Source organism: Protopterus annectens, chromosome 1.part2 (genome assembly GCF_019279795.1).
Source record: "Protopterus annectens isolate FY-2018-M chromosome 1.part2, PAN1.0, whole genome shotgun sequence".
NCBI classification, from domain to species: domain Eukaryota; kingdom Metazoa; phylum Chordata; order Ceratodontiformes; family Protopteridae; genus Protopterus; species Protopterus annectens.
Genome location: NC_056727.1, coordinates 1,166,693,633 through 1,166,706,512, shown reverse-complemented (window position 1 = coordinate 1,166,706,512; position 12,880 = coordinate 1,166,693,633).

The window sequence follows — 12,880 nt, the reverse complement described above, 5'->3', positions numbered from 1 at the left end:
GCACAGCTTCAGGAACTTTTTTCTATTTTCATTTTGCTTGAATTACTCTGATTTGTATTCTCAGAGCAGTTCCTACCTCTTTAACAGTGTTTGTAAATTCTCAGCAAAATAAACCAGATGGACATCATGTAGGCATTCAATTTTTAGTCCAAGTGCTGACAGACCCTCTCCCACATTCTTCCTGAGGTGTCAATACTATCATTGTAATCCAGGAGCTGTTAACTGACCACTCCTGCTTCTACTTCAAAGAATGTTTAACAGATATTTAAACTATTTTGCTATTTACTAGTGTCTGCAGTGGGAAGATATGTGTTTTATCCTGAATGTTGGCAAAATGAGCTAGCTGTTTTAAAATATTTACCTTTCAATGCAGCACGGAACAAAATATGTTTGACTTTTTGTTCTTAAATTTGGGTTAATGATAGTTTTACTTTTTTCTACCTAGGCACAGATGTCTTTGTGCAGGATATTTTCCTATCTCTCTTGTGCTGGTAGCTATGCCCTTGACTTGTTACATCATAGCATATCAACACTTCATGTAAACCATTACCCTTGAGCAGGACAAATTAGTAAATTTTCTGTGCTGTGAATACAGCCAGGATTTGTAAGATTATATCATTCATTGTTTTGTGTAGAGAAATGGTCTATCGTTTTTAACAGTGCATTATGGGTGAGTAAGTTAACATGTATCATGTATTCTATACTTTATTGGTATGGTGTTTTTGGTGATTTTTTTCACATATCTGCCCCATCAGGTAGGCACTTTGCCCCTATTGTGCCCTGGCAAAAAAGGAGACCAGAGCTATCACTGACTATTGCCAAGTAAGCTTTCAAGAAGTCTGACACATTAGGCAAATCAAGAAATTGAAATTCAATGATCTGTGACTCAGTGACTTTGCTGTCTGGGAAATTGATGAGATCCCTTGAGGTGCAAAACATTCTACATTTGATTTTATTTAAAGTCTGTTTCTGAGCTTACTATTTTCTCTCAGCTGTTTCTGTAATATCTTTCAATATCAAGCCATATCTGGATCTTCTGTAAGCAGTTCTGTCAGAGACAAGCTTGTCATCATGTAAGGAGAAATTTTGCAGCTAAGTGCCAAGACTGCATTGTTCCCATAATATCATCTTTCAGTTTCTTTATCCTTTCATTTCAAAGAACACCCTGGTTGTCAGACCATAATATGAAGCAGGGAATGAGGAAGTAAAACCATGACAAATTCCATTTATCCCCAAAAAGTGTGAAAATTCCATATTAGTGAAGCAAGTTCCCAGATTTCTAGAGTACCATGTATACTAAAGCTGTCAGGCTTTAATGACTGCATGTGACGTAACAAGATCCATAATATAAACATCCACCCTCATTAAATAAGTATCTATGAGAATCGTGAATATTTTTACAAAGTATGGGCTAACACAGTCCACATGTCGCCTATGCTACTATTTTTTGGACATTCCCATAGGATTAAAGATGCAGTCAACTGAAAGGGAAAGCCTATAATTTATAAATTCATGAGTACATTAGCCAGCTGCAATGTGAATAAAGTATGCTTTTTAAAATAACAGGATATGCTGAAGAAAAATGGCAGCACAATATGAAAACAAATGTCAGTATCCACACACATGCACACGCACGCATGCTGCACATGCACACACACACACACACACACACACACACACACACACACACACACACACACACACACACACACACACACAACTAAATTCTCTATTCTAATTCCTGGTTGAACAAGTTTTAAAACAGTTATCTAAATGGACATTGAATATCAAAAATACTCTCAGGCATAGTTCATGAAATAATACAATGAAGCAGCTACATGCTAAACATGTTTGATGTTCACCTACTACTTATAAAAATGTTATATTGTTTAATTTTATACAGTTATAAATGACTTGTAATTTTAATCGGTATATCTTTTTTTTTTTTTTGTAATAACTCATCAACATTTTTTAAACTGATGCTAAGTCAGAGAAAGAGTAACTTTTTGAAGGCATTTAAAATTTTTTTGTCTGACACTAATTTTTTTAGAATGAGAGCCTAGTGGAGCCCTAGTATAAACAGGCTATACAAAAAGTGAAAGAAACTAATGTCCAAGAACAAGAAGAACTGGTTCAGCAGAGGAAGAAATACTTCTCTAGCTTAAACAGACAAATTACAGATCTTTTTAAGTTCTCCAAAGCTAATTATGAAGCAAAAATAGCCTCCCTAGCTAAGGATGATCACAAGGCATTCTTTAACTACATCTGAAATCTAAAAGGGAATACCCAGCTATGTGCTGAACTAGTTGTAGATGGCATCACCCATACTCAGCCTGAGGTAATAGCCAACCTGCTAGCTGACAGATTTGAAGCAAACTTCCTTCTCCTGTCCCCTCCAGTCATCCCCCAAAGTAACTTGCTACCATTCCTCAGCCTATTATCTCAAGAGAGCAGGTCATCTCAGCGCTCTCCAATGAGCAGGTCATCTCAATGCTCTCCAAGGTCAAAAACATGGTATCGATGAGACAAGACAACATCCCAGGTTGCCTTTTAAGCAACTTAAAACATGACCTAGCATACCCACTTGGATACCTGTTTAACTAGAGCCTGCAAATTGGCTATGTTCTGGCAGAATGAAGAACAGCAACATTAATCCTTCTGCAAAAAGGGGACCATAAACTGATCCTGGGAGTTATAGGCCCAAATATATGTTGACTAGCCGCATCTACAAGGCCATGGAAAGAATAATTATAGACCTGATTAACAAGGGCATAGGTAATCTACAAACTCTGGACCCAACGCAACTCAGATTCATTAAAGGAAGAGCATGCCTGTTAAACATGGTTGACTTATTTGAGAAAGTCACCATGATCATGAACTAGAGAAAGACATTGCATACAGTCTATCTTGACCTAGCCAAGGCATTTGACACAATCCTCCACTCGGGTATTATAGTGAAACTCTCCCAGTTGGGAATTAACTCCTACATTAACAGATGGGTAGCCAACTTGCTCACCGACAGGAAATTTACTGTCAAAGTGAGTGACTTCACCTCTAGCAAAAGAGCAGTCACCAGTGGCACCCCACATGGTTGTGTGCTGGGTCCCTTACTGTTTGGAATTTATTTCTCATAAGTCTAGGCAAACATGGGCAGCCTGTGAGTCACCAAGTTCCCTAATGATGGCAAATTGGGAGCAATCACGGAGTCCCCCAACAATGTTAATAAACTGCAGACAGGGTTAATGCAGACAAATGATTGGTGCCAAAGCCATTAGCCAAGTATTAAAGCTAAATGGGAAAAAAGCATTATTATTCTCTTCAGGAAAGCTGGCATCCCTGCTAATTACACAATAGACAACACCCCCCCTAAGTGTAGACCCAGTGGTATGTGATCTGGTACTCAGGTTGAAAGCAACCAGAACTTTGACCACCACATAGCCACAACAGTATGGAAATCTTTCTATGTGGCACATTTTATAAGTAAAGACATTACATGTAGATCTGAGGATGTTATAATTCTATTATATTCGGTCCTCACCAGACCAATAATTGAGTACAATGCTCTCTTTTGCATGTACCTCACCAGACACCTGCAACAACTGGAGACACCACATAGGTTTCTCACCAAGAAATTACAGGGTACACAAAGTAAGTTTTACGTGGAAAGACTGAAAGCCTTGTCACTGTATTCTGTCTCCTACAGGTTGCTAAGGGGTAACCTGTGCCTGGCTTAAATGGCAATCTCTGACCTGGCACTGATGGAAATGCTGCACATTCATAAATCAAACTGTAGGAGGATCACTTATTACATCGAGACAAATCTTTAGAAACAGCACCATCTTGTGGTTCAAAAACTGAACTACAGCTATATAAACAGTCCATTCATAAAAATAGCTGACTACCATGAAATATGATAGAACAGGAAAAACACTGAATTGAAATATAACCATAAAAACCATCACATATAAACACTTACAGCTGAAGTGGCAAGTTCGATTAAATGCTTATAACTTTCCAGGGTTAAATGATACATGTTCATTCCAGTGCTTATTAAAGTTGAAGGCACTGGATAGGTAACATTTTTGGTTTTAAGTGTATTTGTCTCAGTGATGTAATTTCCTTTTGGGTCACATGATTTAATGGAGGGCTATTTAAACGGTGTTCTTTACTTTGCTCTCGTTGTCTAAAGAAGTTTGTTTTAATAAATATGGACAAAAGCACTTACATCATTAAAAATTTAGTGCCTTTTTCTTGATTTACCCTTCTGCTTCTTCCTAGTATTTGTATTACTAGTTTTTGTGTTTTTTTAGCATTCTCTTACACGCTCACTCACTTCACCTTGCTAGACTCAAACACCTTCCTATTTTAGTACATAGTCAATGAAACTATGTATCAAACCAGTGATTCCACAGAAGCAATTGTATCTAAAGTATCGTAAAACATACACATGAGGGGATTACATCAGCTGTGTGCTGGAGTGGTTATCCCTCCCCTAAAATGTAGTCTGAGACTCAAAAGCCTTTTGCCATGTTAGGGTTCACACAAGTGTAAGTCAGTCATATCACCATATGCCGAGTAAGCAAGTTCATTCTGTTACTATTGCCTTACAAACATATGTTACCGGATTTGAATCTGTGCATATTGAAGTCCATACCCCATAGAGCTGCATATTATCTCCTTATGATCTGGAAGAAGTCATAAACAGTGATGTCAGCGCACATTTGAAGGGTTGATTTTAGTAGTGTATTTGAAGCCATATGGCTCATCTAAAATGTGTCTGAGAGATCAAATTTTGTAGCCATGTTAGTGTTACCCCATGTTGAATTATCCACATCTCATCTGTTGATGAAGCCATTGCTACCTGATTTAAATGTCTGTTATAAAATCACAGCAGTTAGCCATTGGTGGACTTTAATCCTTGCCTAAGTCCATACGCTAGAAAATTGTGCATTAACTGCTTATGCCACAGAAACTGTTATAACAGAGGTGTTAGAAAGCACATGCTTCAATAGATAGCTTTAGCATTATTTTTGAATGCTCATGGATCCCCTAAAATGTAGTTTGAGGCTCAAAATCCTTTAGCCTTGTTCGTCTTTACACAAGTAAGAGTCAGCCATATCACCATCTTTTTGATAAGCCAGTCTGACACTATTTTCTTAAACACATAGTAGATACAGAGTTCCATATTCAAACAAGTGCTTGTTTAGGAGCATACTCTGTAGAACTTTCAGTTAGTTATTCATATCATATGGTGAGTCTTGCTGCAAGTGTGAGAGAACACATTTGAAGGAATGACATTATCTTTGTGATGCAAAGCAGATGTTAGAGCTAAAATGGATTAAAGTTGTTGAGGGTGCTTTCTCCCTGTGTAAAAGTTTCCACGAGTGGGGGTGCACATGTCAAATCTGTTGGATAAGCCATTCCTACCTTTCACTATACTCTCACACATAGTCTTAATACTTGATCATTCATGGATTAATATACTTGACTCTTTAAGTCCGCAATCTAGAATACCGTGTATTAACTGCTTACACCACAGGAGAAGTCTTACTACAAATGTGAGGCAGAACACATTTGAAGGGATGACATCATCATTGTGTTGCAAAGCAGTTAGTTGGCCTAAAATGGACTGAAATTGTTGCAGGAGACCTGTCCCCATGTAAATGCCTCCCTTGAGTGGTAGCGAACATACCAGATCTGTTGAATAAGCCAGTCCAAACTCTTACTATAGTCATTCACGCTCTTATTAGTTAATCACTGGTGCATTTAAACACCTTCCTATCTAAGTCTAGAATCTAGAGAAACTTGTATTGGCTACTCATGCCACAAAAGACTTACTATAAGTGTGAGACAGATCACATTTGGAGGGATTATATCATCACTGTGTTACAAAGTAGATGTTTGACCTAAAATGAATTGAAATTGTGGGGGAGCCTTCTTCCTGTGTAAATGTTTCTCCCCAGTGGAAGTCTACACAACAGATCTTTTGGATAAGCTACTCTGACCTGGCTGTATAATCACACACACTGTTACTAGTTAGGCATTGCGGGATTTAAACACCTGCCTATCTGTGTCCGCAATCTAGTGATCCATGTACCAGGCACTCATAACACAGGGGAAGCCTTACTACAAGGGTTAGACAGATGACAGTTGAAGGGATGACATCATCATTATGTTGCAAAGCAGATGTTTGACCTAAAGTGGATTGAAAGTTTTGTGGAAGTCCTTTCCTCATTTAACAGCTTCCCCTGAGTAAAGGTATACACACCAGATCTGTTGGATAAGCCACTCCTTCCTGTTCCTATAGTCACACTTACATTCTTACTAGTTAGTCACTTCTGGTTTCAAACACCTTCCTTAGTCCACCTTATATAGAACACTGCACTAACTACAGACACCACAGCAGAAGTCTTGTTTTAAGTGTTGGATAGCACACTGTCATACTTTACATGACACAATGTGATGTGACAAACAGGCAAAACATCAATGTGCTGATCACAACTAACAATACACTGTAGCAATAACTCATAACTCCCATAATTCACAATAATTGTTGTATTGTAGATTATATGTGTATGTCACATTAATGGGTACTGAGCTATGCAATGAGTGACAGTAACAGAAGTCAACCAATGGAGTGTCACTCTTGCATTCCTGACTGTTTATCTCAAGATTATTGTACAGAAGTCTTGTGTTTGTTGTATCTATTTTTTTTTTATTTTTGTGGATCATTGACAAGTCTTTATGAGTGTATAGTTGGAAAGGTAACTACAAGCCCTACATGAAAAGCATATATACTAGCACTCATTAATATTACACTGAGAGCATGTTTCCAGTTGTACTGCTTCATTGGATCTCACTTCAAACAGTAATATGTGTCAGTGCAATGATCATTTTAATTATGGGGTCGATGGACTGCATTAAAGTGAAGTCCTCATATCTTGACTACAATAAGCCAATAAACCACGCACATGTAATAAAAGCCACTGACCTTACCTTCAGTTTGTCACAATTGCTTAATGAAGTACACTGCTTGCAAACTTATTTGCATGGTCAATAGTAAAGTATTAGTGCATACATGATTATTTATTTATTTTTTTTAACATAGAGTGGGAAGCAGCAATAGTCATTGCTGTTTCATGCCAAGTGTCATGCATAGGAAGAGTGCAGGCATATATATATATATATATATATATATATATATATATATATATATATATATACAATTCTGTTTCTGAGCCATTCCTGCACATGCATGTGTTGTGTTAATCTTTTGTGTATCATCCATGCACCTCTGTCATGCTGTTTACAGTAAAGTGTTCAAAATAGGAAGCAGCCAGGGGTTGGATAGTGGTAGATAAATTAAGGAATAAGCAGGATAGAGGTGGGATAGTAACATATGCAGCCAGTACTTCACCTGGTAAAATGTTATAAGAAAAAAAACTAATGTTGTTCATAATGCTGGATTGCAATACCTGCCAGATGTTTTATTTTTTGGCTGTTCATTTTTTTTATGTTTAAACATAAATATCACTTATGACATAGGTGCACACACATTAATAGAAAATAAAAACTCATATTAACATTATTTTCCATTTACTTACATTATTCATTACACATTTTTTCTTTATAATAACTGTATTTCAACCAACATTACATTAATCACTCAGTTCTCTTGCCTTCTCTTAAACCTCACTCCTCCTTCTGAACTTTTTTCTGCATGTGTTGTTCCCACAAATTCCATTTATTTCTTTGTAATTTGTGCCTTCACTTTTCTAAACTTCTCTCTTCCAGTTCCTTTATCTCAATTTGTTGAGATTTTTATTTCTATTTTCTAGTGATTGTTTTTTTTGATAACCAACAGAATTAAACTTAATAAGGCCTTAATATGTCTAGGCAATTTAGATCCTGTGCTGCATTTCAAAAGAATCATTTCCCAGGTTATCGTCATCTGCTCCCCCAATATTTTTGACAGAGTACTCTGTAGAGAAATTTTTAAATCTTCCAGCTCATTATGCTTCCAGAAAACATAGTCCCAAGTATCTCTTTCTTCCCCATCACACCTCCCATATTTGCTATATACCTGAGGAAAAATTATTTGAAGTTTGCTTTGGGTTTAAAAAATACCTGTGCAAACACTTCCAAGCATAGTTTGGAACCATACATATGTCCTCCCTTTGTTCTCCTGTGAATTACCCTACCATTCTCTCTCTTCCCAATATTTTCTCACCTCCACCGACAGATTCATATAGGTATTGTTAACATTTTATATGCCCTACTAATTACTTCCTTTTTTAAAAAGCTGCTTCAGTTCTTGATTTGAGTAAGAACTCTACCAGAGCAAGTCTTTCACTTACAAGTCATGTATCCCTTTCTCTTTGCCTGTACACTGATATTAGTCCCTGATAAATGAAGGCAGTCTCTTTCCTGCAGTCCAAACTTCTTCTTGGCCTCATCCTATTGCCTTTATCTGTCAAGTTATTTGCTCCTAATACCTTGGCTCCTTTGCCAGTTTTCTCCATTAACTTCCAGCCCCCTCTTGCCTCTTTATGTACCCACACTTGCAATCATCCCTATCAGCAAAATCTCCTTCTTCCATTAATGTGTTGACTTAGTTCTCAGAATACTTTTTACTATTTTATGAATATAATATTCTGTATGGTTGTCATTACTCTCCTTAAGGATCTGCATACACAATCTCAGTCTCTCCTTATTTCTTGAACCTTTCCTGCTTCATCAGTATCATCACTCTCCATTTTGAATTATAACCTTATGCGTGTGTTATGCATATGGGCATTATCTGTGTAGCTCTAAAATATCCCTTTAAATAAGATCATTTTAAACCAACTTGTTCTATTGAGAGGATCAATGTATCCCACTTAACTCTTGCCCTCTTTCCATCCCAGATAAAATCCTTCAATTATTTATTAACTATTACCCTCAAATTTTCCTCTAGATAATAAAAATATATAAAACGAAAGGAACTAAAAATATTTTCATTACTTGAATCTTAGTATCCATATCGATAAACAAAAGCTTCCATCTTCTCAGCTTTTGTATTATCTTCTGTTTAGCTTCTTTCCACATATCCTTAGCAGCTATAACAGAAGCCCTTTTTAATCCATACTCCAAAGTACATCTTATCATGTCCCCAGAAAAATGAGTATTGCTGAACCAAGTCATGTGTGGGTATATAATTTACAGTCATAGCCTTTGTTTTACCTTCATTCATTTTATATCATGAAAAGACTCAAAAGATGTTCTATGACACGTAAATGATCTTTTCTGTGTTTATCAAGTACAAAATATCATCTGCAGACAAAGACAACTTTCTTGGATTACCATACCAATAATATCATTGAATTTATTTGCCCCATACTTGTTTTGCCACTGGCTCTAATTTAAAGCAAATAACAAAGGGAAAAAGAGGACACCCCTGCTTAGTTCAGCTGTTCAAACATAACTTATCAGAAGTAAACCCTTCCTCTTTAACTGCTATCTCCAATCCTTCACAGATCTTCCTTACTAACCTTATTATTGTATCAGGGTATGCAAATGCTTCCAATGCCCTACTCATAAAATTCAAACGTACTGTGTTACATGCTTTATCTGCATCAAGCCCCGACAACAACAGTGGTATTTGTTATCATTCAGCTACCATCTAGATCATTATTGCTCTATTTACATTGTCAAATATTTGCCTCCATTTTACAAAACCACTTTGAAACATATCCATACATTCTGTTATCACCTTTGCCATTCTTATAGCGAGTATAAACATAAATATTTTAATCATGGTTTAAAATAAAAATAGGTCTATACAAGGCTGCTTCTGACAGGTCTTTACCCTCTTTGGGTAATAAAGCAAGAACAACTTTCTTGTGCTTTAACTTGTTTTAAAATTCTATTAAATGAAATCTTTCAGATCTTTATCACTTCCTTTTCTTCTAACTCCAAAACTTCTACAGGAATAGCATCTGTTCTTGGAGACTTTTTTGCAGATTTATTATACATCACCATTTTAACTCATTTCCTCCCGTCTTAACTGTTAGTTACTGAATATGGCATTTCTTTAATCTTGGCATAATTAAGTCTCTTCCATAGATATTTCCATGTAGGTTCTTTCTTGGTTTCCAGATTCCTCTGCCTTATACACATTTTCATAAACTTTCTGAAATATCTCAAATACCCCTATTGGATTCCTAGTTATTTGTCTTTGTCATAGGCACCCTCAGTCTGGTGACAACCCTTTCTACTATCTGTAGCCTAAATCATTGTGCTAAAAGTTTTTGTGCACTTAAGTTGTTATAAAAATAGTTGCTTAACAGCAGTTTTTCTAAACTCATGCATACTATACAAATACTTCCTTATTTTCTATTTAGCACTCTGCAGTTCTGCCTCTTCTTGTTCTGTGAGATTTCTGTTATTCTGCAATACGTTAACCTTTGTCATATCCTCTAAATAATTTCTATTACTTCTTAACCATATCTCTTTCTCTTTTATTTCTTAAACTCAGTTTTCTTTTTATCCCAATCACTAGCTATTACTTCTGAAGAAAATTCTATCTTCCCTAATAACTCTCAAATCATTTCCATTAGTACCAGTGTTTCATTTTTACATCATTAGCCTGCATTTTTATTTTAGTTTTTATTGGTGCATGATCTGAAATAGTTATTGGACGCATGTTATAGCTTTCAGTTCAATGCACATGTTACAGTGAAATATAATTTCTATCTAGTCTAGCCAAATGTATTATACCTTGAAGAGTAATATGCAAATGCTGACCAAGTTCCTACTATTGAATTCTTGTCTTCTATACCAAACATTTTCATACCATTTTCAGAAATCTATCCTTTTTGATATATTTCCCCTTCTATGTCCCCCAGTAGATCCTCACTCTTGCAAACCACCTATGAATAATATTCCATTTTGAAATTAATTATTTCTCCCAAAAAATTCTTAAGCTCCATAACAGCAGCTTTTAGTGGGATATAGATGCATGCAAACATAATCTTCTTCCCTTGCCAATAATCTCTTACTAGTAGAATTCTACCATTGTTGTCTTTTTTCCTTTTCTGAACACCTGCCAGTGTGTTAATCAACATTTACTAGATTTGAGCATTAACTGAGCATGCCACAGAAGTTAGATTTCCACAAGAAAATTTTCACACAGTTAAAGGGACAATGAGGAACAGTATGACGCAAGGGACTATATGTGCACCTGACTTAATAAACAGCATTAATGACTGTCTCCTCATAGTGCTACCAGTTCTGCTTTTTGTTAAGCAGCAGAGTAAAATATAATAGCACAGAGTGGACCACATTAATATGGATTAAGGCAAATTCATCAGTTTTTTGCATTGCTGCATGATGCCAACCATTACTCAAATGTTGAGGACAGAAATATAGAGTTTTATTTATGAGCCATTTCTGCCTATGTTTTTGGTGTGTGAATCTATTTTTGTGACCATATTAAAGGTTTGATTGAAATAGGTAAAATTCTATTCTAAGTTAGTGACTGCAGAATAATAAATATTGACTAAAAATAACTATTTTCTGCAGCTTGGACATGAACCCACAGACATTGAAATTTACTGTAGCACTGATCAAATGCAATGTTTCAAGAGATATTTGTCCAGTTATGTATGATTTGCATATGCAGAGAATGCATAATCATCTATTATTTCAGGCAATTGTGGTGTGATGTCCAGAGAACTGGAAAAATATTTTTATGATCACTGCTGTTATGAAATGGCTATAATCATGCCTGACCCATACTTACTTCATGCCTCTTTAAGGCATTGTAGCCTCTCCTAATGCACCTCCTTATTTTATTAAATCTATGAATAAGCTACACAGAACAAACAAATAAAAACAGGATAAAAACCTGTTTGTTTTTGCAAATCATGGCATTGTATTGCCTGGTTATGGGCCACTATGAGGTGGGATATGGGTCTGATAATACTCGACCCATTGAGGAAAGAGGTCTGCTTGCACGTTTTGAAGTCATTATAATGGAGGCAGCACTGTTCACTCCTGCGTGAAATGCTAGCTGCTCTGGTAACAGCCTTGCCTAAGCTATTTCAAGCCTCAGACTTGTGAAATGGTATAGTTATCCTGTAGCACCCTTGAGATACTATGTTTAATCAGGAGCTGAACAAAGATCCTTGTCTCCTCCTCACACCACCTCTGTGCTGCAAATGGAGCACTACCCACACCATCATCTGCCATGTCTTCTAAAAGATCTGAGTTAAAAAGACAGGGAATTGGTTCCCAATTCATATCTCGCATGTACCAGCTTGTGCGCAAAGACAGACAAGCTAGAGAACTGTATTTGCATGACAGAAAGCACAGAAATGGACTGGAATGAAATATATGTATGATTTCTTCAATGTCCACTTTGAGTAAGAAACATGACAATAAGACTTGCTCATTTGTGCTGATCAGTGTATGTACAAATGCGTCACAGCAACTCCAGCAACTTCTGGTTAATTTTGATATCTCAGTTACATTTTGAATGATGTATTGCCATCCATGGGCAAGTTCTGTGGGATAGTTGATAACATTCACAATGTGAATATTGTCACAAACAAATATGACATGAAAATCTACATGATATTGTTGTCATTTATTTTGGCCCTTATCTAAAGTTTGTTGAAGTAATGCACAAAGCTTTGCTGGCACTTAAGTTTTTAACTATGACTGATAGCACCCTGGAATCAAACCCATGAAAAAAGGAACCTGAACTTCAGTATTCACTTGTAATGACACAGGAGAACTGAAATTCTTTTTTTTTTCAATAATCCTTTTTTATTATTTTTCAAAACAATATTACAAATCCACTCTATATATACAGTATGTACATGATTGCTTCCAATGG